This window comes from Dromiciops gliroides, chromosome 3 (genome assembly GCF_019393635.1).
Source record: "Dromiciops gliroides isolate mDroGli1 chromosome 3, mDroGli1.pri, whole genome shotgun sequence".
NCBI lineage: Eukaryota > Metazoa > Chordata > Mammalia > Microbiotheria > Microbiotheriidae > Dromiciops > Dromiciops gliroides.
In genome coordinates, this window is record NC_057863.1 from 479,850,545 (window position 1) to 479,876,064 (window position 25,520).

General features: G+C 39.6%; 1 protein-coding gene across 2 annotated transcripts in view; it reads right to left on the reverse strand.

The window, feature by feature from the left end:
• Positions 1–23,944, reverse strand: part of MTUS2 (microtubule associated scaffold protein 2) — a 679,782-nt gene extending 655,838 nt beyond the window's left edge. The window contains exons 1-2 of one of the 2 annotated variants that reach the window (XM_043996073.1): positions 23,644–23,944; positions 3,577–3,654 (exon numbers count right to left, since the gene is read on the reverse strand). The gene's annotated coding sequence lies outside the window, so the exon portion shown is untranslated. The remainder of the gene's footprint in view (positions 1–3,576; positions 3,655–23,643) is intronic. The other variant, XM_043996074.1, reaches the window with a different exon arrangement.
• Between the last annotated feature and the right edge of the window lie 1,576 nt (positions 23,945–25,520).

Genomic DNA, 25,520 nt, shown 5'->3' on the forward strand with positions numbered 1-25,520 from the left:
TAGTGATTTAATGATTAAAAACTTTAAAACTTACAGAACACTTTTTCCTCGCAGCAAATCTGTGATACGCATAATATAGGGAAGTGTTATTTTTACAAATGATTATAAGTTAAGTAACTTGACAATGGTCACACAGCTAGTAAGTGAGAGATCTGAGAATTAAACACAGGCTTCCAGACTCTAAGTATCAGACCAGAAGGCCTCTGAGGTCCCTTGCAACTTTCAATCTATGATCCAAGATCTACCCAATGGGACAAAGGCCAACATAGGCAAGGCTGAATCTGATTTCCTATCTCCTTCATTGTACTCGTGCTGTCCATGCATTAAATACAAATAAAGGAAAACCCCTGCAATAAGCAAATTCACAAAAAAAACCAAAACCAAAGTTATTAAAGCAGTAGTTGAATTAATTTGATTAATAGAAACAGATAATCGATATAATTTAGCCTCCATCCTTCCATTTAGAGCTTGGCACACTGGACTGTTTTTGTATTGTGTTCTATACCCAGTTTTTCTCATCAAAACCTCTCCTTCCACAGCTTATCTGTCTAATCTTCCCAGGTTTATAGCTATCTTTGCACAGCACCATTAGATCACATAAATAGAGGAGATATATCCCACATGAAGAAATGGCATGATCATTTAGTTCCATTTTAACAAGAAAATCTTCTATGTCAAAAGTAAAATGAGACTTAAAAATAGTAAGAAGATTTGAGTTTGGCACAAAAGAACCGATTGAGTTCAACAAAGCAGCTGAAAGTATAGTCTATTCTGCATTATTCCATGTTGTCATAATAGACATCACTTTTATTTATTTTCCTAGACATCTGTACACCATGATACCCGCCCATTATCCTCACCTCCTCCTTATCACTCCATCAACTAGAACCTCGGGCCCCATCTCTGTTACATCAGTCTCTGATGAGTGAACTTCTTCTACCTTACCTAGCTAAGAACTAGGCTTCCACATGAGGCCCCAGCCAGCTATACACTGTGACATTATGCTGCCACGAAACCCCCTTTTCCAACTCCCTTCTATGTATTTTCTCCCCCCTCCCCCATTAGAACAGAACCTCCTTGGGGCAGCTAGATGGCGAAGTGGATGGAGCACCGGCCCTGCAGTCAGGAGTACCTGAGTTCAAATCTGGCCTCAGACACTTAACACTTACTAGCTGTGTGACCCTGGGCAAGTCACTTAACCCCAATTGCCTCACTAAAAAACAAAACAAAACAAAACAGAACAGAACCTCCTTAAGGGCAGGGTATGCTGCTTGTCTGTATTTGTAGCCTTAGCACCTAACGCAGTGCCTATTATATAGTATGTACTTAATATTGGCTTTAATAAGTTAGCTATTAATCATGATGATGCTATTTCAAATTTGTACAGCAGAAGAGTACAGTTTATTTATATATATATATAAAGTATATATGTTACAGCATATATATACATATATGTGTATATGGTATATAAGTATATACTATACTATATAATATATTATGTGGTACATATATAAGCATATTCTATATAAATTTATATGTGTGTATATGCTATGTTGTATGGATACATACAACATGACAGACAGACAGACAGCTATGGGGCTCCTAGGTGGCACACTGGATAGCGTACCTGTCCTGGAGTCAGGAAGATGAGTCTTCCTGAATCCAAATCCAGCCTCAGATCTCACTAGCTGTGTGACCTTGAGCAAGTCAATTAACCCTGTTTGCCTCAGTTTCCTCATCTGTAAAGTGAACTAGAAAAGGAAATGACAAAGCACACCAGTATCTTTGTCAAGAAAATCCCAAAATGGAAACATGGAGAGTCAGACATGACTACAAAACAACTGAACAAAAAATATATACATGCATGCATATGTGTATATATATATATACATATGAACATGTATGTGGGTATGTGTATATATGTGTGTGTGTGTGTGTGTGTGTGTATAAATACACAAGTTATTCTTGCTACCACTTAAGCCCCAAAGGAAGTGACATCTTCTGGGTTCCAAGACTTAGAACTTCCTGAGTTGTCCTCAACCTTTGATTTTCCCAGTCTGGGCCGAGAGCCACATGAGTTTTCTTTTACTGATTGTTAGCTTTAACTCTGTGAATTCTTTTAGCTCTTCTCAAAGGCTATAAACCCACTGCAACTCAATTCACCCCATCTGCTCTTCTCTAACCTTGTTTTTCTTAATAAGCCTATTTTATCTTGACGTCTATTTCCATCAGTCACATACTCCCCTGGAGTCCTTCTTCCCTCCAGGTTCCCAGATGTTGTCTGCCTCTCCATCATCCTGTTTCAGTCCATTAACCTCTGCCCCATCATAAAAATTAATTTCCACAAAACCCACATTTATGTAAAGATGAATTGGACAATTAGTGTTTATAATCACAGGCCACATGATGCTACAAATATCTGTGCATATAACATATATAATATGTGTAATTATATCAGACAGCTGTGATGTCATGGACAGAGAGCTGGACTCAGAGGTAGGAGGACCTCACGTCAAGACCCACCTCTGACACATACTTGTGCGACACTGGACAAGTTACAACCTCTGAGTGGCCCCAACAACCCTGTAACACTGTCAATCTTGCAGCAGACACTGGTCTGCACCAGTAGAAGGAGCTTCCTCACTGGAATTCCTTACACCAATGAAATCACAGGTGCCACTGTACTTAAGTGATATATACTTTTAGAGCCAGAAGAGAATTTAGAGTGACCTAATCTAAACCCTCCTTTTATAAATGAGGAACCCCAGAATGGTTAAGTGATTTGCCCAAGATTGCACAGTAGCCTAGCTCAGATTCACAGAATTTAAAGCTAAAAAGGAATCTCTAAAATCAGTCTAACTCCCCCATTTTACAGCTAAGGAAGACTGAGATTCTGTGAGATTCCAAAGAAACTGTTACTTTCCACAAATCACCCAGAGATAAAACTTAAACCAAATCCTAGAATCCTTAATCTATTTTTTCTATTATATCACAAAGAGCTAGAGCTAGAGCTAGAATTAGTCAAGGACTCCCCTCACTATACCAGTCTGGCTTCCCTTCCCTTCCTTGACCTTCAGTACACCTGTGATTGCATCCATGTAGGTACTCTCTTCAACCATACAAAACAAAACCATTTTTGACTTCTCATTGTATATCAATGGTGTCCAAGCGCTCCCATTAATCCACAATAGAAAAGGGGGAGGAGGAGCGCTGGAAACATCTGGGCAGCACATCTGTTAGCTCTCACTCTCACTATTTTACTTACCACGTACTAAATGGTTTCATACATCAGCAAAGAAAGCAGAACCTGTTCTAGAATCAGATGCCAAAGCTATTTGTTTGAGCTCCTATTTCAGTCAATAGTTTGGAGTCTTTCCCCCAATAAGAATGCGTCATCAAATTGAGCTTTTGAGTAAAAGTTAATTTTCAGCGGTTCCTTTGCTCCTGGTTTACAAAATGTGATGGTCACATGTTTTATTTGAATAGCACCTAATGTGATACACACCACTATCAATGCGATTAAAGACTTAAAATCCAAATGGATTAAAAATCAATAGAATGGGGGGAAAAACTCACCCAGTACACCAGAAGACAAGTTTTACTGCCATTGGTGACAATTTGCCCTAGTAGACTACCAGTCCAGCTGTTGGAAACCTTTAAAGCAAAAGAAAAGATAAAAGACTTTAATAGGAAGAAAACAAATTTAGGGACCTAAGTGCTAAGTCCATGTAAGCACCTTTCCCACTTAAAAAAAAAAATCAGACCATTACTGGAGGCATATTCCCTTTACATAAGCAGCTATGTTCCCTGGAAAGTTATGCATTAATGTAATTTGTATAAATTAAATAATGTGTCCATTGGCTGACAGAATTCCAGAGATGCTTGATCTGCATTTCAGACTAATCTCCAGTAGTTGCTAACACGTCAGATTTAAGTTCTTTTGTACCCTGGTCTTTCAAGTAGTTAATGAACTGAAAACATGTCCTTCTATGCCCCAAAGAACCTCAATATACAAATAACTTAACTTTTAAAATCTTCCTTTGGACTAGGGAAGGAAGAATTCATTGTAAGGTGATCTCTCGATCTCTCTCTCTCTCTCTCTCTCTCTCTCTCTCTCTCTCTCTCTCTCTCTCTCTCTCTCTCTTTCTCTCTCTCTCTCACACACACACACACACACACACACACACACACTCATACCCTGTCTTTAACCCATTTGACTTTTCTTAGATTGCTAAAAATGGAACAGCATCTCTCCTTTCTGAAGCTGCCAATCCCTATTGTCTTCAAATCGGCAATCACAGGATTATAGATTATTGGTCAGAAGGGACTTTGTAGGCCCGTCTTCCAATTTTATAGAGAGGACAGAGAAGTGAAGGAGTGACATGAGGTATCCAAAGTCACACAGGTAATTAAAGTGGCAAAGTCAAGATTCAAACCTACAGCCTCTGACTGCAAAGTCCAAAGCTCTTTCTATTATAACCACGTTGCCTCCCTCACCTTGTTAGATGACAGATCAAGGAGTTCTGAACATTCTGGATTTTGTCAGAGGCAATAGATAGAGGGTTGGGCCTGGAGTCAGGGAGACCTGAGTTCAAATTCTGGCTCAGATACATACTAGCTATGTAACCCTAGGCAAATCACTTAACCTCAGTCAGTCTGTCTCAGTTTCCTCAACTTTAAAATAGTGATAATAGTAGCACCTACCTCCTAGGGTTGTTAAATAGCCCCCTCCTACGGCTGTTGTGAGACTCAGATGAGATAATATTTGTAAAGGGCCTAGCACAGTGTTTGTTATATAATAAATGCTTTTGTCCTTCCTCCCTTACCACAGGCCTATCCACTTTGATTAATTCAACAAAAAACAAGGGCAATGTAATTCTCTGAAAGGAAGTCAAGGTCCATGGTGGTATGGGCATTAGATATGACCTTTTTAAGGAACACGATTGATAAATGAATGACAAAGCATTTATTAAGCACTTAACATATACTACAGATAGTTTATCTCTGACAATACACTTAAAGCAAGCAAGATAGTCCCTGGCCATAAATAAGACTTTACTAGTTTCTAATAAGGGAAGACATCACATAAAGGGGAGATGGAAGAATGATTGGGGGGGGGGTGAATAGCATACACCTGCGCCATAGTGTAGAAATGGCCGGGAAGGGGCAGCTACATGGCACAGTGGATAGAGCACCCACCCTGGAGTCAGAAGTACCTGAGTTCAAATCTGGTCTCAGATACCTAACACTTACTAGCTGTGTGGCCCTGGGCAAGTCACTTAACCCCAATTGCCTCACTAAAAAAAAAAAAAAAAAGATGGCTGGGAAGTGAAGTAGAGGCCTGGTAGTGGGCAAGCTAAGAAGAAAGCTTATCCATCAGTCTAGCATCCCAAGAAGGAGTCCAATGTTTCAGTGGGGGTGGGGGTGCGGGAAGGACTGGAATACAGGGGCACGCTATGGAAATGTTTGGGAGATTATAATCAGAATGATGAGGCAAAATCTCACCTATTGGCTATGACCATATGATGGAATTTTTTGACAGAGAAAACCTATATATGCGGGCAGCTAGGTGGTGCAGTGGATAAAGCACCAGCCCTGGATTCAGGAGGACCTGAGTTCAAATCCGGCCTCAGACACTTGACACTTACTAGCTGTGTGACCCTGGGCAAGTCACTTAACTCCAACTGCCCCACAAAAAAAAGAAAAAAAGAAAAGAAAAGCCATATACAACCAAGTTGCCTTTTGATGTGGAGAAAGATCATGAAGGAATATTTAACTGGGAGAAAAGCAATACTGAATGTGAAGAAATAAAAAGCAAAGGAGACTATGGATCTCCAGGCTTCCATACTCACTTAAGCACACTAAACCAGGTTGGTTTTTTGTGGGTTTTTTGGTGTGTGTGTGTGTGTGTGTGTGTGTGTGTGTGTGTGTGAGAATTGGGGTTAAGTGACTTGCCCAGGGTCACACAGCTAGTAAGTATGAAGTGTCTGAGGCTGGATTTGAACTCAGGTCCTCCTGACTACAGGCCCAGTGCTCTATCCGCAGTGCCACCTAGCTGCCCCAGGTTTTTTTTTCTTTGGGGCATTATCTTGCTCTCCTCTCTCCCCTACAGTGGTATTATTTCTCATCCAAACTGTCCAAGAGAAAATTTGTGAAGAGAACATCAGACTTGGAGTCATGAGCCCAGAGATCAAATCCAGGCTTATAGCTTTTTCACATTCACATGATACTTGGGTGACGTTGGGCAGGTCACTTGGCATCTCAATTTCCTCACCTGTAAAATGAGAAGTTAGACAAGCTGCCCTCTTAGGTCTCTTTCTAACTACAAATCTATGACAATAAGTAATCAGTTCTCCCAAGAATGGCTATTACAGATATTCTATCAGTAGGTACCACTGTCATCTTGAGGTCTCATTCTCTTTCAACATAAATCGCATTCCCAAAAGATAAACTAATTGCTAAAATTCTTTTGGAGGGTCCTTGTGTATCTCTACGTCCCTCTCTCTATAATTAAATCTCTATCCCCTCCCCACCTTTTTCTCAACTTCCTCATCTCTAAAAAGAACAGCAACAACTTATAAATAAGAGACAGGGAGTTGGGGTTCACTTTGTTTTCTTTTCTTCTTTTTTTTTGCTTGTTTTGTTTTTTTTTTCTTTTTTTCCACTTTGTTTTCAAAAGTCAGGAAGAAGAAACAAGGTGAAGAACGAATAGAGAATACTTGTGAAAAGAAAGTTATAAAAGAAAAGGGACAAGAAGGAAGAAAGAAGTTCCCTTGAGGCTTGAGGCTTCCATTGTAGGATGGCATCAGAAGATATTAAGAAGGTTTCAGGGGGCAGCTAGGTGGCACAGCAGATGAAGCACCGGCCCTGGATTCAGAAGGACCTGAGTTCAGATCTGGCTTCAGATACTTGACACGGACTAGCTGTGTGACCCTGGGCAAGTCACTTAACCCCCATTGCACCAACCAAAAACAAAAAAAAAGATATTAAGAAGGTTTCAGAAGGGTAGGAATCCAGAGACAGCAAATATTCCTGTGAGTAGACATCTGTCAGAGGGACACAAGTTCTACTTGTTGAATGTTCTAAGTGTTCAGATAACCCTGGAGAACACTAGGGTAGAAGGTATTTCTCTGATCTACATTCAGTCATCCACCAACCTCAGCTTCCCACAATAACAGAAGTAGCAAGCCTACTGAAATTCAAAATGAAACAGAAAAAAGACAGACATCCTTAAAAATAACTTATGCACCCAAAGTCTGCCTCTTTCCAAAGGGTCTGAGTGTGTTTTAAATACATTGTTCCTTCCACCAGAAGAAATATTAAATCAAGGTCTTGGCATAAATTGGTTTTCTGCATGAAAGAACAGCTATTTGAGAAGGAGACCTTTTGGTATCCCCTTTTTGGGGGCTATTCATTCATTTCTCATACCCTGCTTAAAAATTATGAACTCCCTAGGGACTATATTATTTCAAATACCATATTGTAAAAAAATGGATAGGAATCATAACCATGCTAATAAGTGTAACTTATTTTTTGTTTTGGTATTCAATAATCATTTATTTATTCCACAGTAAGTTTTATTCTTTTTGTTCTTATACCTTAGTCATTTGTGGACAAATCTCCACTCCCATGCAATAAGTCCTCCATTTTAACAAAGAAAACCAGTAAAGCAAAATCAACTGTATCTAGTGATGGATATGCTTTCCTGTACCTCTAGTCTCCACCTTTCCTTTCTCCATGTCTTCTCTGGGGCCAAGGTTGGGCTTAACAATTACAATTCTACTATATTTTAATGAAATTTTTTTTGTTGACATTATCCCAGACACTCTGTATATTGTTGTCTTGGTTTTGCTTACTTTATTCTGCATCAAGTCATACAAGACTTCCTGTGTTTCTCTGAATTACTCATATTTGTCATTCCTTATGACACATTAAAAGTCTATTATATTCATATATCATTATTTATTAAGCCATTTCCCAAATCTTTGGCTGCCCACTTTAGTGCCAATTTCTTACTACCACAAATTGAGTATTTACTATCAGTATTTTGGTATATATAGGACCTTTCCATCTTTGACCTTTGGGGGTATGATGAGCAGTTGGATCCTTGGGTATGAAAAGTTTCACCACTCCTCTCACACAATCCTAAATCATTTTTCCAGGATGTAGGACAAATTTTCAGCTATTCTGTGCTTGTCTTCCCATGGCTTCGTTGTCAAACACTGACTATTTTTGTCTTTTGTCAATTTTGCCAATTTGCTAGCTATGCGGCACAATTCACTTAATTTGAATTTCTAATATTTTCACTGATTTGGAGGGATCTTTCATATAGTTGATTGTAGTTTGCAATTCTTCTTTCAAAAGCTGTTCATGTCTTTTACTTATCTATTGGTAAATTTCTCTTGATCTTATTACATATTTTGGATATCAGATTTTTATCTGAGATACTTAAGGCCAAAAAAACACTTTTTCCCCAAATTCAAGAAGTGTTTATTTGAAACCTAAACAAGTTAACAAAAGGAGGCAAAAAGTGAACCCAACCAAAAAAAGAGAACTATTTTTAAGAGAATTTTCATTTTAAATACAATATATTCCAGTCATCAAACCCCATATAGAATGTTAAGGCTAAAAGGAACCTAGGAAATCAATCCATCTATTCCCCTCATTTTATAGTCTAAGGACAATTTTGGCTATAAGACACAACATCTACTACATCTTGTCTCAGTTTTTAAGGGGGAAAACCGTGAAGTTCCATCTCCAAATGAAACAATTGTACTTGTATTTTTTATAAGATTAAAAACAATCATTCGCAAAGAGTTGGAGCTGCCAAGTGGGTCTTCTGGCAGAGATTTGGTGTTACCAGGCATAAAAGCAGCTCCTCTAGCAACTCTATCACTATTTTACTATTTAAGGGTGAACATATTAACCCAACTTTTATAATATAGACTACTACTTCATTTCACCATCATTTGGGGGTCTGTGAGTGATTTCACATATGTCAATTTTGCAGATAATTAAAATGTATCCCTTTAAATACTGATTTTTAAAAAATGCAACACTGTTACAGAAAGCCTTTTAACTCATCTCACATTTCCCTGCCTTCTCTCACAAAATACACTGGACATCATTTTTCTAGGTGATACACACACCCAACCTGAGAGTTGAAAGAGATCTTGAAGACTGTCTAGTCCAATTCATATATAAACAGGAATCCCCCTCTATAACTTCAACATCATGGGTATTAGCTATTATACACGGAAATATATCGTAACGACATTTTGAATATAGTGTATTTAGTATTATTTGAATTATATTTTGATGTAGTGTATTTAGTATTGTATCTAGTGATTTTTGTGCTTACTCTAAATAACCCCAGACTGCTAGGCTTTTATAGCCCTCTTGTCTGTTTTTCATAATCTTAATTCTACTGTCAACTTTTATTTTTATCAGAGTATACAGAATACTTTTCAAGATGGTGCCTTTAGACACACATATAGGGACATACTCATGTGATCCCACATCCATAAACTCTGGACCTGTGAACAGCTTCAATTCTCTCCTACAGACTAAAGTGCACAGACTTTGTCACAACTATTGTCCTTACCCCTCAACTCAGAGACCTTTCTTGCTCATATATAGGTTCATGGTTATGCTAAACAAGGACAAGATTGTTGGAAATCAAATCTTTAGACAAGGGGGAAATTACCTGTAATGATAATTCTGAATATGGCTTCAAAATTCCCCATACATTCTCTTTTATGCCAACAAATAAATGTTAGTAATATTTCTTCCAATCAAGAAACCTCTATTAAGCACCTATTACAAAGCAATACCATGAGGGGGCAGCTAGGTGGCGCAGTGGATAGAGCACAACCCTGGATTCAGCAGGACCTCAGTTCAAATCCGGCCTTAGACACTTGACACTTACTAGCTGTGTGACCCTGGGCAAGTCACTTAACCCTCATCGCCCTGCAAAAATAATAACAAAACAAAACAAAACAAAAACCCCACAAATCAATGCTGTGCTGAGCACTAGGAATACAAAGAGAAAAACAGAAGAGTCTCTGATCTCAGAGAGCTTACAATGACATTCCATTGCTATATATCAGGGTCCTGTGACCAACTACATAATAGGTACTTACCTACAGAGCTAAGAAAACAGAGGGAATGGGGTAGGACACCAGACCCTGCCTGAAGCAGAGGGTATCAGCATCCAGATGTGGCCAGTTCTCTCATAAGTCACTTGGAACAGAGATCAAGGCCAATGAAATAAAAACTGTCCAGACTGGGAAAAGATGAGACAGCTCTGAGGTCCAGATTCCAGACAAACAAAGAGGAAGGAGTCAGAAATGGAGTAATAAGGGGATATAAAGGGAAAATGACTAAAATTTCCAAAGGTCTCAGAAGGAAGAAAACTCAGTTAAAGGCAATGAGTATAAACCCATAAGCCAACAGGGAAGATAATAACAGGAGGGAAGATGGCCTCTTGATCAGCTATATGAGTCTAGACATCTATGAATAAATATAGTAAAACCAAAGAAAATTAGCTAGTTCCTGATAAGGCACAGAATCCAATAGATTCCCAAGAGATCATGTGAACACAGCAGGATGCTTCTGAATAGTTTAAAGGAGAAATAAGAATTGTGAAAGCAGAATTTATGGCCAGCGTGGTAGAAAAAATTGGCAAGATTTAAAAAAAAAAAAAAACCAAAACTTGAATCCAGCATTTCAAGTCTCACAAAGGAGAGAACGATTGATTAGAAATGGCAAATATGCAAAAGTAAAGAACATGCCATTGTCATATTCTGGACTCAGGCTGAGAAAGGAAAACCTTGACATGTATGAGAAAATAAAGGGGTTCTGGGGACCCAGGACCTGACCTTTCTTAAGATCAGTCCAGAGTCAGTCAAGTTGGACTTTGGGCTGTGAATACAGATAATAGAAATTAAATCCACACCTACCTGAAAGCCTTTCCCCTTAGAGGGTCTGTGCTCTGAGACTCTAACCTCAGCACATACTGCTCATGGATCACCCTCAAGTCCAGTAAACCAATAGATTTGAATGATGCTAGCCAATTAGCTTGAAGCAGTATGTAAGGGCCACCTCTCCTCTGGACCACAGGAAGCTTTCGCTCTCTCACATGCTCTCTTGGCCTGGGACTCAGAAGGAGCAGCAACGTGGCCCACTATCTCTGTCCCTTCTGAACTTTCTAAGCCATGTGCTCTCTCTTTACTAATATTTAATATGCTTTAGTAAATGTTTAATGCCCAAAACTGATGCTATAGCCTCTAACTTCTAAGTAACAATATATTAGAAACCCCAGCTAAGTTCTCTAAAACTTGGGACAGAGATAGGCAACCCCATATAATTTCAAATGACACAAATGGAGGTTATGAATGAAAATAAGGGAGTCATTAAATTTAGCCTGTAAATTTATGTGTAAAAGAAATGACTAGTTCTCACAAACCCCATCACTGGTTAACTAGACCAAGGCTTCTTAAACTTTTTCTACTTGTCACCCCTTTTCACCTGAGAAATTTTTACACAATCCCAAATATATAGGTATATAAAATAGGTTTAAAAATCAAACACTTACTGCCAGATTTTTCATGACCCCCCAATTCAGTTATACAACTCCATATGGGGTCGCAATCCACAATTTAAGAAGTTAGGAACTAGACTAACAAAATGTAAATTCAATGATTAATAGGAGTTGGAAGCTTTAAGAAGTTAAAAGTGATACTGTCCACATCCATTCAATTATCATGATGTCATTCAAAATGATGGAAAAACTCTATCAGGCAGAATAATATGAATTTCAACCTAAATCATTCTCATATTTTTGGTCATTAAATGAGACTATCTCGGAGGATAAATGAATTTCAACAGCAGCATCATGAAGCAAAGCAGGCTTGATTTTGGAGGCAGCAGATTTTCCAAACTTAGAATGCTTTGTGTAGAGGGGAAAATTGCCTGTCTTGGGAAAATGATGCACTCCATGAATGATTTCAACAATCAAGTGTAAAGATAATTAATGCTGGCTGATTGAAGATTACTTCTCCTACACTGTCATCTAGCATAGATGGCATACATATTAAGTTTCTAGACTAGCACTTTACCATAGAAGAGTGGTCTAGTGTAGAAAATTTGCTCCTGCATGAACTCTTCATTATTTGCTTCTTCTATTTTATCAGTATTTCTCCTAGCCCCTGACTCTCTTCTCCACACTGTATATATTTTTTCAAGGCCATTAAGAGCCACAAAATCCACATTAGCAAGCTTCAGCAATCCACTTGCCTTGTTACTGTCTTTTTAGAATCCTAACACACCACCCTAGCTTTTTAGTTTGGCAGGTGATCCTGCCTTTCTAAAGACTGCTGGGTGTTCTAACTCATATCATTATCCTATGTTACAGATGTGCCACTCATCCCATCTGCTGCCAACTTACTCTTAACATGAAATAATAAATATAACCAATGGAAATGCAGTGTTGGGGTTTTTTTAGGGGACTGAACCTGAGGCTTGTGTGTAAGAATCATAGAGCTCTTCAGAGTTCATCTAGTCCATTCTTCCACTCAGGAAGGACTCTATTTGGCCTGAAAGATATGAATCAATCTTTTTTTTTTTTTTTTTTTTGGTGAGGCAATTGGGGTTAAGTGACTTGCCCAGGGTCACACAGCTAGTAAGTGTGTAAAGTGTCTGAGGCTGGATTTGAACTCAGGTCTTTCTGAATCCAGGGCCAGTGCTCTATCCACTCTGCCACCTAGCTGCCCCCAATCCTATTTTAAAATATCTTCTTCTGACAATCACTCCAAAATCTGCCATCAATGTGAAGAAATTCTTATTTCTCTATAAACTAGGTCCTTGGGCTGCAGTGGAGAGTCTATCTCCAGGAACAGCAGACAGTAAAAAAGAATAAATATTATTAGATAAAAGGAACAGAGGAGTGGTATGCCTGAGAGCACTGGAAAAGGAAGAGACGTAAGATCCTGACAAGACAACAAAGAAACAAGGTCATAGAAAAAAGTAGTCAAGTCAGGAGATCAATGAACATATTCTTTCCCAAGTATGGTATGATGCACATGTTCATTCACCTTTGTTTCTTAATGCCAGTAGCATATTTTCTCAAATTGAACTCCATCTCCACTATTAGGTATTAAAATACTCTGTAGTAATGGTTACAAGCACATTAACATCTGTTAATATCGCTCCTATGAAACGTCACTTCTTTGGTTGCACTGAGATATGATCACAGCAAAGAAGTTGAAATTAAAAAAGATGTTTATCCACAGGGAAATGGTTAAATAAATCATGCTACATGAAATTAAGTAATATTAATATGCCATAAGAAATTATTTATAGGACTCATTCAGAGAGATCATGAGAAGAATTGTATGAATCGATACAGAGTAAAATAAGCAGAACCAGGAAAACAATCAATATAGTACAATGACAACAACAATATAAATGGAGAGAATGATATAAAGAAACTGTAGGCCATATAACTATAATGACCAAGCTTAGTCCCAAAGCTTAGTTCCAAATGGAGTCACTTATTTAAGAATGACACCTGAAATTATGGATGAGATGACCAGCCAACAGAGTATACAAGGAGAATAAAGGAGGTACCCCAAGAGAGTCTTATGGGATACCCATGCTAAAGAGTAGAATATAGATAACAATCCCACAAAGGAGACTGAGAGGAAATATTCAGGAAGGGAGAGAGGGAACCAGGAGAGCATGTGTCACAAAACCACAGGAGCACAGAGTGTCTAAAGGACTTTGGCTGAGAAGGGCACAAAAAGATACAAGATGAAAGTCAGTAAGGAGGGTAAGATTTAGTACATTTTGTTTGTTTGTTTTTTTCAGCTGAGGAAGCTGAATGTATTTATAGCCAAAAGAGAAGGAACAAGTAGGTAGGGAGAGATTCAAGAAACACACACACACACACACACACACACACAAATACACCCATGTATTTCATCTAGCATTCTAGTTTAATTGGTACAAGGAATTCCATAAATAGAAATTTCCTCAATACAGATCAGCAATTTGTCATTGACTTATATTCTTAGAGAGTCTCCTGACATTACTGAGAGGTTAAATTACTTGCCCCTGGTCACAAGGCCAGCAAACATCAACGGTAAGACTTTAACCCACATCTTCCTGACTTCAAGACCTGCCCTCTCTATCCAAAACACAACACTGACTGTCAAGTAACATGCTGCCTTAGAATTAAAGACAAAATATTGTAATTTAGAGGATCTTGTGACTTCCAAAGCTGTAAACATTACAGATTTGTAATTAACTTATTAAAGCCCAAAAGTGACAAAAATATTTTATTTCAGTTTGTGTCATATCCAATGAGCAGAAAAATCAAGATTAAAAAAAGGTGATCAAATCATCAAGCATTTATTAAGCACCTACTACATGCCAGGTAGTGTTCTAAGCACTAGGGATACAAAGAAAAGCCCAAAGAAATCAGTCCCTGCTCTCAAAGAGCTCACAGTCTAATAGGGGAGACAATATGGAACATGACTGATAATATCAAAAGGTGCAGAGTAAAGACCATTTAATTTGGAAATTAACTGATCACTGGCAACCCAGGAGAGAGTAGTTTCAGTCAAATGTTAGGGCAAGAAGATAGACTTTAAGGAGATGAAAGTGAACTGTACAGTAAGGACGTAAAAGCAGAGTGTATGTGATTCCCTCCAAGATACCGGTGACAAAAGTTAGGAGACATTTAAGAAAATAAAAGCTTGGGTAAATGGCTGGGCCAAGTGGAGATTTTTTAAGGTTTAGAGAAGCCTGCTTGTGTTTGTAGACAGTGGAGGGAAGGACTTGAGAAACAGGAGAGAAAATAATCAATGGGGCAAAACTCCTAGAAGAGATGGCAGGAGATGGTACAGAAGGGACATGGGTAGAAGGTTTGGTCTTAGCAATGACAACAGTCACTTATTTCTCAGACACGGGAGTAAAAGTTTCCAGTGTTTCTTCCCATGGGTATCCAGGAAGACTGAAGGAAGTAAGGTCTCCAGATTCCATCACAGAATAACTTCCTCTTATAGTCAAAAGGGACCATAGAGGCGATCTTGTCCAACCATCTATCTGATTAACCAATTTTCTTGACAATCTATTGACAGATATTATATTATATTACATATTATATAATATTACCAATGGTGGGAAACTCATACCTTAAATTGGGCCTGTCTCATTGTCAAATGGTTCTAATTGTCATAAAGATCTTCCTCAGAGACTGGGCCAAAACATTCCTTCTCGTAATTCCATAGTTTTACCCTCTGAAGCTACACAAAGTAAATGTAATCCTTCTTTCACATGAGGGCCCTTCAAATATTTGAAGTAAGTGGAAAATGTACTTTGCTGTTCTGAACTAATTAACTGAAGTTGCCTTTTATTTCAGGAAATACTTTGATGCAGCTGAGTGGCACAGTGGATAGATAGCTGGATTTGAAAGGGCTTGAATCTCCTCTAAGATACCAGCTTCATGACTCTAAGCAAGTCATTTAAGCTTTCTCAGCCTCAGTTTCCTCGTCTGTAAAATGGAGCTAATAACAGCACCCACGTAACAATGTTGTAGGGAAGACCAAATGAGATCACGTACATAAACCCCTTTGCAAACCTGAAAACACCACCTAAATGTTTGATATTATTGCTGTTGTTATTGTTTCCTCCTGTAAATGATCTATGAAAAGCACACTTGGTTCTTCAGTACTAAGGGGTGATGAAAAAATAAAGAAGAGTGGAGTGCTAGAGCCAAAGTCCTTCCCTAGCCTTTAGGTGGGGGACGAGAAGGAGGGGGCTGCCCTAAATAAAACTACAAGGGCCTGATTTTTTTCAGTAAGTCCATCAACAGCTAGGACCCTTTGTTCTATCTTCTACAATGGTTTCCTGACTTGGCTCTGTACAAGATCCACGACTTCCCAGAACCAGCTTTGGACCTGTTGCTCCTAGACTCATCTAGATTTGCTACTTTGGGGGATTTCTGGCTGTGATCTCAGAAGTACTCATCAATCACTCTTTTGGATACTTGCAAGGGCCTGCCTGATGAGCACACTGCTTTCCCCCAGGTTTCCTGACACTCTTTCTTCCTCTTAAATGCCCATTATTTATTCCCCAGCATTTGCACCCACCATTCCCAGATAGAGTAGCAACAGGCATTTGGGAGAGAAGAGGTTGTTCCAAGTTTTGATCATAAGTAGAACATCATACTGACCTTTCACTGGCTCAGAGGCATTGGGCCAGCAATTTACTGTAGATTTTTAAATAAAACCTAGTAATAAAGAAACCATTAAGTCTTCTTTTTTATAAACATACACAATTCTTTCAGTCAGTCTTGATAATAACATGGCTTCAAATATTCTTACCGTCCTGTTTGCTTCCTTATGGATGCACACTTCAGTTTGTCAATGACCCGCTTAAAATGGATTAACCAGAATGATACAAAATCCTGTAGGTGTGGTTTTTTACCAAATAGAGGATGATGGTGCTATTGATTATGTCTTTAGTATGGATATTAATGCATTCTAAGATTGCATTAGCTATTTTTGGCAGCCACATCATGCAACTCACTCTCATCATCCTGATGGTTAACAGAAATCCCCAAGTGTTTTTCTTATGAACCACTGTCTAGCCCCAGAACTTCCAACCTAAATGTTTCCAGTTATTCTTGAACCTTAGTTTAGGGCACCAATGAAATCATGGTTGCTGTCAAAAGAAATACAGAATCCACACCTAACTAAATCTCATGTTTTTAGATTTGGCTCCATCACAGCTTGTTCTGAGCTCATTCATTATGTCTTCCAACAAATCAGCCATCCCTCTCAGTGGTGAGTTCTCCTCAGATCTGGCAAGCAAACCATCTAAGCCATACAGCTCCATCTAAGTCATCAATAAAATTGTTGAATGGGACAGGGCTTCTCAGCAGCTATCTCTTCAGAATGCCACCAGAGACCTTCTTTGGCATGAAACTCATTTATTCCTCAAGCCTAGATGGTGACCTTTACCAGTTTTGTAACTAATACGGGTTCTGCCTGTCTGCAACAGCAGGAGTTGTCCCTTTGGCAATCCTAAATGTTTTTCCTTTGTAGAAAGCCTCAGTCTGAATGGAGTACTCTAGGTGTGGAGGACTGAGGTCTTGACTGTTTATGGGCTTAGCTGTAAGAGGTTTTTGTTGGATGAAAAAAAAAACTCAACCTACAAGCCTTCCTTTAATCGATGTCATAAGTTCCTATGCAAGCAACAAGGATGCAGCGCCTCTTTTTTATGTTGTAGAAACCTACACAAAAGACAAACTTGGATTGTTCCAGGGAATGAGTCAAAGAGAGATACTTTTCATAAGAGGTCCCTAAAATTGAACCCAATCAATCCAAACATTTTGTAATTTGTAGAATCTGCCTTCCCCCCTTTTCTGTCCAAATTGAATCTTCTAGAATCAATTATTCCTACCTAGGACTCTTCAAAAGATCATTGAGAGATGTAATCTTTCCTCCAAGATCTTTCAGCACCCTAGGATATAATTTTGAGCCCAGTGAAAAATTCATTTAGATGAACTATACACCATCTTTTTATCTCAGGCTTAAATTTCTTCCTAACCACATTTGCTTTATCAATTTCTAGTCTAAGGATCTATCCAGAGAAGATACAAATGGAATAGATAATGAGTATTTCTGCCAAATCCAGTAAGATGGATTTTAATAGGGATAAATAAAAAATATTATACTTAAATGAAAATAAATCCTAGACACAAGTATAAGATGAGGAAGGAATCGCTATGCAGCTGTTAATCAGAAAATGACCTGGGAATTTGCAGGGCTGCAGGCTCAATGTTAATCAATATTGTGGTCTAGCAGCCAAAAATGCAGTCTTGGGTTGAACTTCTTTGTTCTAGTGTCTAGGAGTTGGACAGGAATTGTACCGCTGAACTTTGCTCTGGTCATGTGACATGGTTTTGCTTCTGGGCCCCACATTCTAGGAAGGGCATCAATAAACTAACACTTGGGCAGAGAAGAACAACCAGCATGGTGAAAGTTCTAGATTTCATACCATGTAAAGATTAATTTAGGGCTTCAATTATTCTGGAGTTGTTTTGACTGGAAAAGAGAGACAGTTTAGCATTGAAATTAATGTGCTACCTGAGGGCCAAGGAGACATGGATTTAAATATCAGATATTTACTAGCTAATTCCAGGCATAAGACATCCCAGATAATCCTCAATAGTTGATGTATCCATCGCCCTAGTCAACAAACTCCAATGGCTCACTATCACCTCTAGAACCAAATACAAAATCCTCTGTTTGCCTTTTAAAACTCTTGATAACTGGCCCCTTTCCAGTCTTCTTACACCTTATTCCCCATCTGTGACCCAGTTACACTGGTTTTCCTAATTTATGGTTCCTTCTACCTGACATGCCACATCCCAACCCCTGGCCTTTTTATTGGCTATCTCCTATGCCTAGAACTTTTTCCTTCCTCATCTCTGCCTCCTCACTTCTTTCAAGTATCAGCTTGAAGTCACACTTTCTTAAAATGTGTTTTTGTTTGTTTGTTTGTTTTGAAGTCACACTTTCTACAAGAAACCCTTCCTGGCCCTCCTTAATCCTATTCCCTGGGGGCAGCTAGGTGGCGCAGTGGATAAAGCACTGGCCCTGGATTCAAGAAGACCTGAGTTCAAGTCCAGCCTCAGATACTTGACACTTACTAGCTATGTGACCCTGGGTAAGTCACTTAACCCTCACTGGCCCTGGATTCAGGAGGACCTGAGTTCAAGTCCAGCCTCAGATACTTGACACTTACTAGCTATGTGACCCTGGGCAAGTCACTTAACCCTCACTGCCCCGCAAAACAAAACAAAATAAAACAAACAAAACAACGACAACAACAACAACAAAAACCTAGTCCCTTCCCTCTGTTGTTCACCTCCAATTTATCTTGTATATATCTTATTTGCACATTCAATTTATTAAACACTTACTATGTGTCAGGTATTGTGATAAATGCCGGGGATACAGAAAGATACAAAATACAGTCTCTGCCTTCAAGAAGCTTACCTAATTGTTTACAGGTTATCTACTCTATTAGATTGTAATCTCCTTGAGAGCAGGGGCTGTTTTTTTGCTTTTCTTTGTATCCCCAGCATTTAGCACAGTGCCTGGCATATGGTGGACGCTTTGGAAATGCTTGTTAGGGGACAGCGAGGTGGCTCAGTGGATAAAGCGCTGGCCCTGGATTCAGGAGGACCTGAGTTCAAATCCAGCCTCAGACACTTGACACTTATAAGCTGTGTGACTTTGGGCAAGTCACTTAACCCTCACTGCCCCCCCCCCCAAAAAGGAAATGCTTGTTAACTTGACTTCCCATATCCCCTTTCTCAGGGAATTCTGATTGTCTCCAAAGATGGTTTCAGATATTCCATACTGAAATGGAACTTCCAAAACCCCTTTCAAACTCAAACCAGTAAGAAACTCCAATGAAGAACCCTAATTTCCATATCGATTCCAAAAGTTTCCCAACTCAAACTGGCATGATGTATTTTTCTTGAATAAGTGGGAACCCCCTAAGACCCACAAGATCCCAACCCCCTATCTTGTGACAGAAGTTATTCTAGAGTATTTAGAGTCATTCCTAAGTTGGGGGTGGCACAATAAAATAAATTTTGTAAGAAAAAAGTGTGTTTTTTATAACACACTCCTAGATACCTAGAACACTGAGAGCCTGTGTGCAGCAGAGTTGGAAAGAGAAAATCTGGCAGACCCACTTATGAAATAAGCATCATTTTCAAGAAATAAAAAAAACAACAAGAAGAGCTCCCTGTGGATACAGTGCATTCCAGTTAATCATAAAAACTGAAAATGAAAATTATGCAATACATCTCCTTGTCTATGTTCAAATGGCCTTTGTTCCCTACAGAAAATTTTGTAGATTTCAAAAGGGAATCTTCTGTAGTCTTTAAAATTCTTTTTAGAAGAAAAGGTGCTCTTCTAGGGAACATTTCTAGGGTAGCAAGTCCCAGAGTTCTCTTCTCTTAGGTCCCAGTCATTTTTTTTATTAATCAACATAGAGAAAAATAAAACATCTTCTAGTGTACTTTTGGTTTTTGCTTAAGCTCCCTCTCTTCTGCAATCAATCCTGAGATGCTGGAGAGCCCTAACTATATTATTTCCCCACCCCCACCCTCATCTCAGTTTCCCTAATGCTCACCTTCACACAAATCACTTTCAGTGCAAATCACAAGCTGATAATTTGTTCTCGGTGTTACATTGTGATTTCATTGGCTCTGCAAGGCCCTAGAGCTTGTTTTCATTCCCAACATTCTCAGCCAGGTCAATGACAATCTGGGTCAGATTTCTGATTGGCCTCACAAAAGCAAAAAATTAGAAAAAATCAATTTGCTCTTCCTGATGATCTTAATTGACAGACACAGCGGCCCAAAAGGCTTTTTACATCAGCACTAAAATCTTTAGGAAGGTCAGCTAGGTGGTGCAGTGGATAGAGCACCAGCCCTGGATTCAGGAGGATCTGAGTTCAAATCCAGCCTCAGACACTTAACACTTACTAGCTGTGTGACCCTAGGCAAGTCACTTAACCCAAATTGCCCCACCAAAAAAAAAAAATCTTTAGGAAAAGGCTAATAAATAGAACAGGACTTGTACTTATGTCATCTTCTAGACTAGTAATTGCCAAATTATTTTTGTTCCATGAACCCCTTTCGACAACAACCAAAAAAAGTTTTGAATTGCCAAGATAATTTAATATACTACTCACAATACTCTTTACAATTATTTAGTGCTTAAGGTATCATTTAAAAATTTAATGCAAATTCCTTGGACCATTGTTGAGAATCTGGATCCATGAACCTCCCAATGGGAACCCCTGCTGTAGACAATGTACTTATTTCTCCATTCCCAGAAACAGTTCTTCTCTAATTTGGCAGCAGCAATTATTACAGGATTAGGTCTGATCAACTGACACTGAGCACCTTGTTTCCCTATTTTTGACTTTAATAATTTAGTTTGTAGATAGTTATATAATAGCCAAACCTGAGTTTCGTAAAATACCCTCAACACAATAGCACCTTTTATATAATACTCCCCATAAAACATCTTGTTTCCTGAAACCTGACACAAAATATCTAAATCTAGAGGTACAATAGACAAAAATTTTTAAGCAATTGAAGCTTTGTGCCCCACTCAATTGTCTGTGCTATTTTATGTCAAAGGAAACAATAAGTTTTATATTTGATAGAGAAAATAATGAAACACTTAATGAGCATTGGTTCTGTTATTTTGTAAGCAAATAAAAATACTGACATTGCTGTCTAACCTGTCACTAACATCTCCAAAAATTAAAAGAGACTATGGTGTATTCAGAGTTTTAAAAACAAGATCCTGGATGCTGCAAAGAATTAAAGGTCACAAATATATACAAGTCCTAGCAAAATAAAAGATCTAACATGCCTGCTTCCAAAAAGACTACGTTAAAAAGTATATGCAACAATTCATCAATTCTCCTTTGCTTTGCTAAACTTTATTTTTACCCTTCTTTAATTACTATTCAAAAGGTATATTAGTTCCTCAGTCAGGATGGCCTGGGTTCAAGTTCTTGCATCTCTGATACAAATTAGCTATATAGGACCAGGTAAATCACTTAACCTCTTAGTGATCTCCAGGAAACTAAGTCTTTAAGTCACAGAGAATGTGTTCAGCTGCATTAATAGGTAGAGTTTTCTCACTGGGAGTTCCGTATACCAATGAACTCATCAGTCTGGGATTCCTCCAAAAATTTTTATTAAACTAGATTGTTTCATTTTGTTTTTATATTTTGCTTTGCTTCTGAGCCCTTTAGTCATAACTGGGGTTGGGACATAGTAACCAAAAGTGAAATCTATCACAGAAAGTAAAAGAAAAATCTGATTCACACAAACCCACAATTAGTGGTGATAGTTTATTGTGCATCTTATCCCTTGCCTTTTGCCAAGTATCACCTGTTGGACATTGATTCTCCTGATTATTGCAAGTCACTGAACAATCCCTGCTTGGAGCTGGTCACAGTGATGCCTGTTATCTTTTGCCTGATGAGATATAATTCAAGAGCTGGGTTGTGCTAGTGTGGGGTTTGTGGGGTTTCTATCTCATTGTCTAGAAGTTTAGCCTTACAATATATTTTAATGTCATAGTTAGAAATGATGAAAAGGTAACCAGAAAGCCCTTCTTTTATCTGAATTCAGTTTTAGTTCAGTTACTTTGACTGGCAATGAATAGTTACTAAATTTCTGAGACAGTTTCTAAAAAAATAAAACGAATGTTACCAACTTTCCAGCACTAGCATGTCAAGGCAAATATTCTTACCAGACTTTGCAGGCTACTGAACAATCCCTGCTTTATTTAATTCTCCTAAATGCTCTGCAGTGTTTTCTGCTTTGTAGCTCAGGTATTCTTCCCACGATTGAAATGCTGCCTAAAAGTGTCCTGCACCATCTTAAAAGAGGACCTCAAGCTAGACATGCCCACCCTTTCTGGTACGCTTTTGTTTTGAGGATGAGATGTCCTTAGCTTCTCTCCCAGCTTCCCCTAGAGGCCTTGGTGATCACTTTACGTTCTAACCAATGAGCAGGTATTTTTAAATGTACTTGCATAACAGTGAGTATGGGTTTCTTCTGGTATCCTGCCAAACACACTTATTCCCCCTGTTTGTATTTAAAATAGAACGGTAGTACCATCGCTTCCATGTGCCAGAAATCCCTTCTGTGCATATCCTCCCAACTAAACCGTATGGATGGAAGAAAAAGAAAATAGGGCTCCTTATAAAGTTCAAAGGAATTCGCATGGCCGTGCTAAATTAATAGTACGGCGGCAGACCAAAACATCCCAGGCCGGGAGGACGCTCCAGTCTTGAACTAACCTATCCCTCCCCTAGGAGATCCTTGTGTTACCCAAACAGTCAGCACGTGTAATGCGCCATATAGCCATACGTGCAGTGCAATCGCCCAACACTATTCAAGAGGGAATCAAAGAGCTCCTGCATCTTAATTATCTTTATGCGGTTTGCAAAGGGCAATTCTTCTAGCAAGGGGGAAAGGAGGGGATGCCGTCTTTCGGGAAGTGGAGGAGGATGGGAAATGCCCCCCATGCTCTAAACTCTGTTTCCTCCCACACCCACGAACGTGGGAGCCAGGGCCAAAAATAAAGAGAAGGCGCCGAAGACCCCCATCGGTTACCCTATTCTTAGCAATTCCAGAAGGAAGCAAGGAAGATGCCCAAAACTAAGCACATGACTACACTTAATTAGGCTGTAGCCACAAGCTAGGTCCCGAACTCCCATCGTCAAGTGTTTTCCAGCAGTTGGGGGCTGGAAGGGGGCGAGGGTCGTGCTGAGGGTTCAAAGGCTTCGGAGGGGGAAAGGGTCAATTCAGGTGCCAAGGCTAAACGAACTTGCCAAGAGACACGGGAGAGGAGGGGTGGGCCGGGAGAGGGAAAGGAATGGAGCCACACCTGGATTGCACTTCCAAACAACTGTCACTGCAAAACACCTCCCACGCATCCCACTTGCAGATACCGCGCGGAGGCAGCAGCAAATTTCGCAACCGCCTTAGCCTCTGCCGGACTCCCCCCCTTTAAGACTCACCTGTCCGCGGGCACCCACCCGAGGAAGCTACGGCCGCCCACCACGGGTCTCCAAGCGCGCGGCGCAGAGCCGGGGGAAAGGGGCGCAAGATGATGGAGGGCTCCGAGGATGCACCTGGTGCCGCAGCAGCAGCGGCAGCAGCAACAACTCCCCCTCCCTTCTTCCCTCCCTCCTTCCTTTCCCCGGACAAAGAGAAGCAGTGGTAGAGGTGGAGGCGGCGGCTGTGAAGCCGGCGCCTGGAAACGTGCGGCGGAGCCGGTGTCTCTCGCTCCAGATTTACTGCCCTCGCTTACAGCTTGGGGAGCGGGCGGGAGGGAGCGGGAGGCGCGCACACCCCCACAACGCGGCGGCCGCTGCTGCTGCTGCAAGCACTGAAAGCAGAGGGCGCCTCCAGCCACCCAGCGGTGCCCAGGGCTCGCTGCCGGCTGCAGCCACAAGCCTGGAGACGAGCAAACAGCGCCCTCTGCAGCCCCCAACGCCCTCTGCGCCGGCGGTGTCGGGAACAGTGGCCGTCCTCGCACTTTGTGTTTTGAACCTAGGCACCCAAAGCATGGGAGTTTTCATTCACACCCCTTCTGCGCTTGGGAATCCTGTCCTGGCCCTCTGAACTGCAGAGTATTTAAGTCTCGGAATAAAGGAGAAAACTGAATAAAGGCACTCATCCTCAGTCTGTATATGCAAGGATAGCACTATGTAGGATGTCAGGATCAACAGTAATTAACATTTAGAATAGAAGAGGCAGTAAATTTAAATGCTAGCAAGAAGAATTTAGTTTAGGCGTTGGGAAGAATCTTAGACTCAGGCTTATGAGAGGCAGGAACATGCCGTGAAAGGGAGACTGTAATGCTAGTAAATATTATTAATAATAGGGATGCTTTATGCATCTAGGAAATATGGGAAGAGGTATTTGTGTACTCTTTTCCTAAGCATCTAAAGATGCTTAGAACTCATCTGGAATACTGTGTTTAGTTCCAGGCATTCTAAGCATCTGCTTGGGAAAAGAGTATACAGCTCTTCCTAATATTTCCTAGAGGCATAGAATATTAGTATCACTTCTATGAGACATAAATCCCCCTGCAATATCCCAAAGGGTCATAGCAACATAGATTTAGGAACAAAAAGGGTCTTAAAAGTCCAACTCTCTCATTTTGCAAATGAGGAAACTGAGGACCCCGAGGGGAAGTAAATTACCCAAGGTCACAGCAGGGGTAAAGAGCTCACTCAAATGTCTTGTTGACTCAAAATCCAGTAGTCTTTCCCATCTGCCACCATCATCCAAACCTACCCTATTTTAGCTGGCAGGGGGTTAGGAACACACTACTTCCGCACTACCCATTCTAATTTTGAACAGTTCTGTGATGTTATGAAGTCATTTCTAATATTAAGCCAAAAATTGTCTCTCTATAATATCCTGGTTCTGTTCTCCCGGTCCAAGTAGATCTCAAATATTTGAAAATAGTTACCATGTAACCCCCCAAATCGAAATAGTCCTGAATCCTTCCAGGACATGTTTTCAAATCTCTTCACCATTTTTGTTGTCTTTCTCTGAATCCAATACATTTTGTCAACGTCTCTCTTAGAATGTGATGCCTAGAGCTTTATCCCAGGTGAAGTCAAACAGGGAACAAGATCATGGAGCTAACAGGTCTTTCTGGACAAAAGAATTCTATTAATACAACTGAAGCTCGTATTATCTTTTTTGCCCAACACATTACACTATTTATTCACTATTTACTTTACACTTGAGCTTACAGTACACTAAGACCCCCGTATCTTTTTATCATATCCTTATTCATTTAAAATTTTTTAATTTTTAAATGTTTCCCAATTATATAAAAAACAATTTTTTTAAATTTTGAGTTCCAAATCATTTCTTT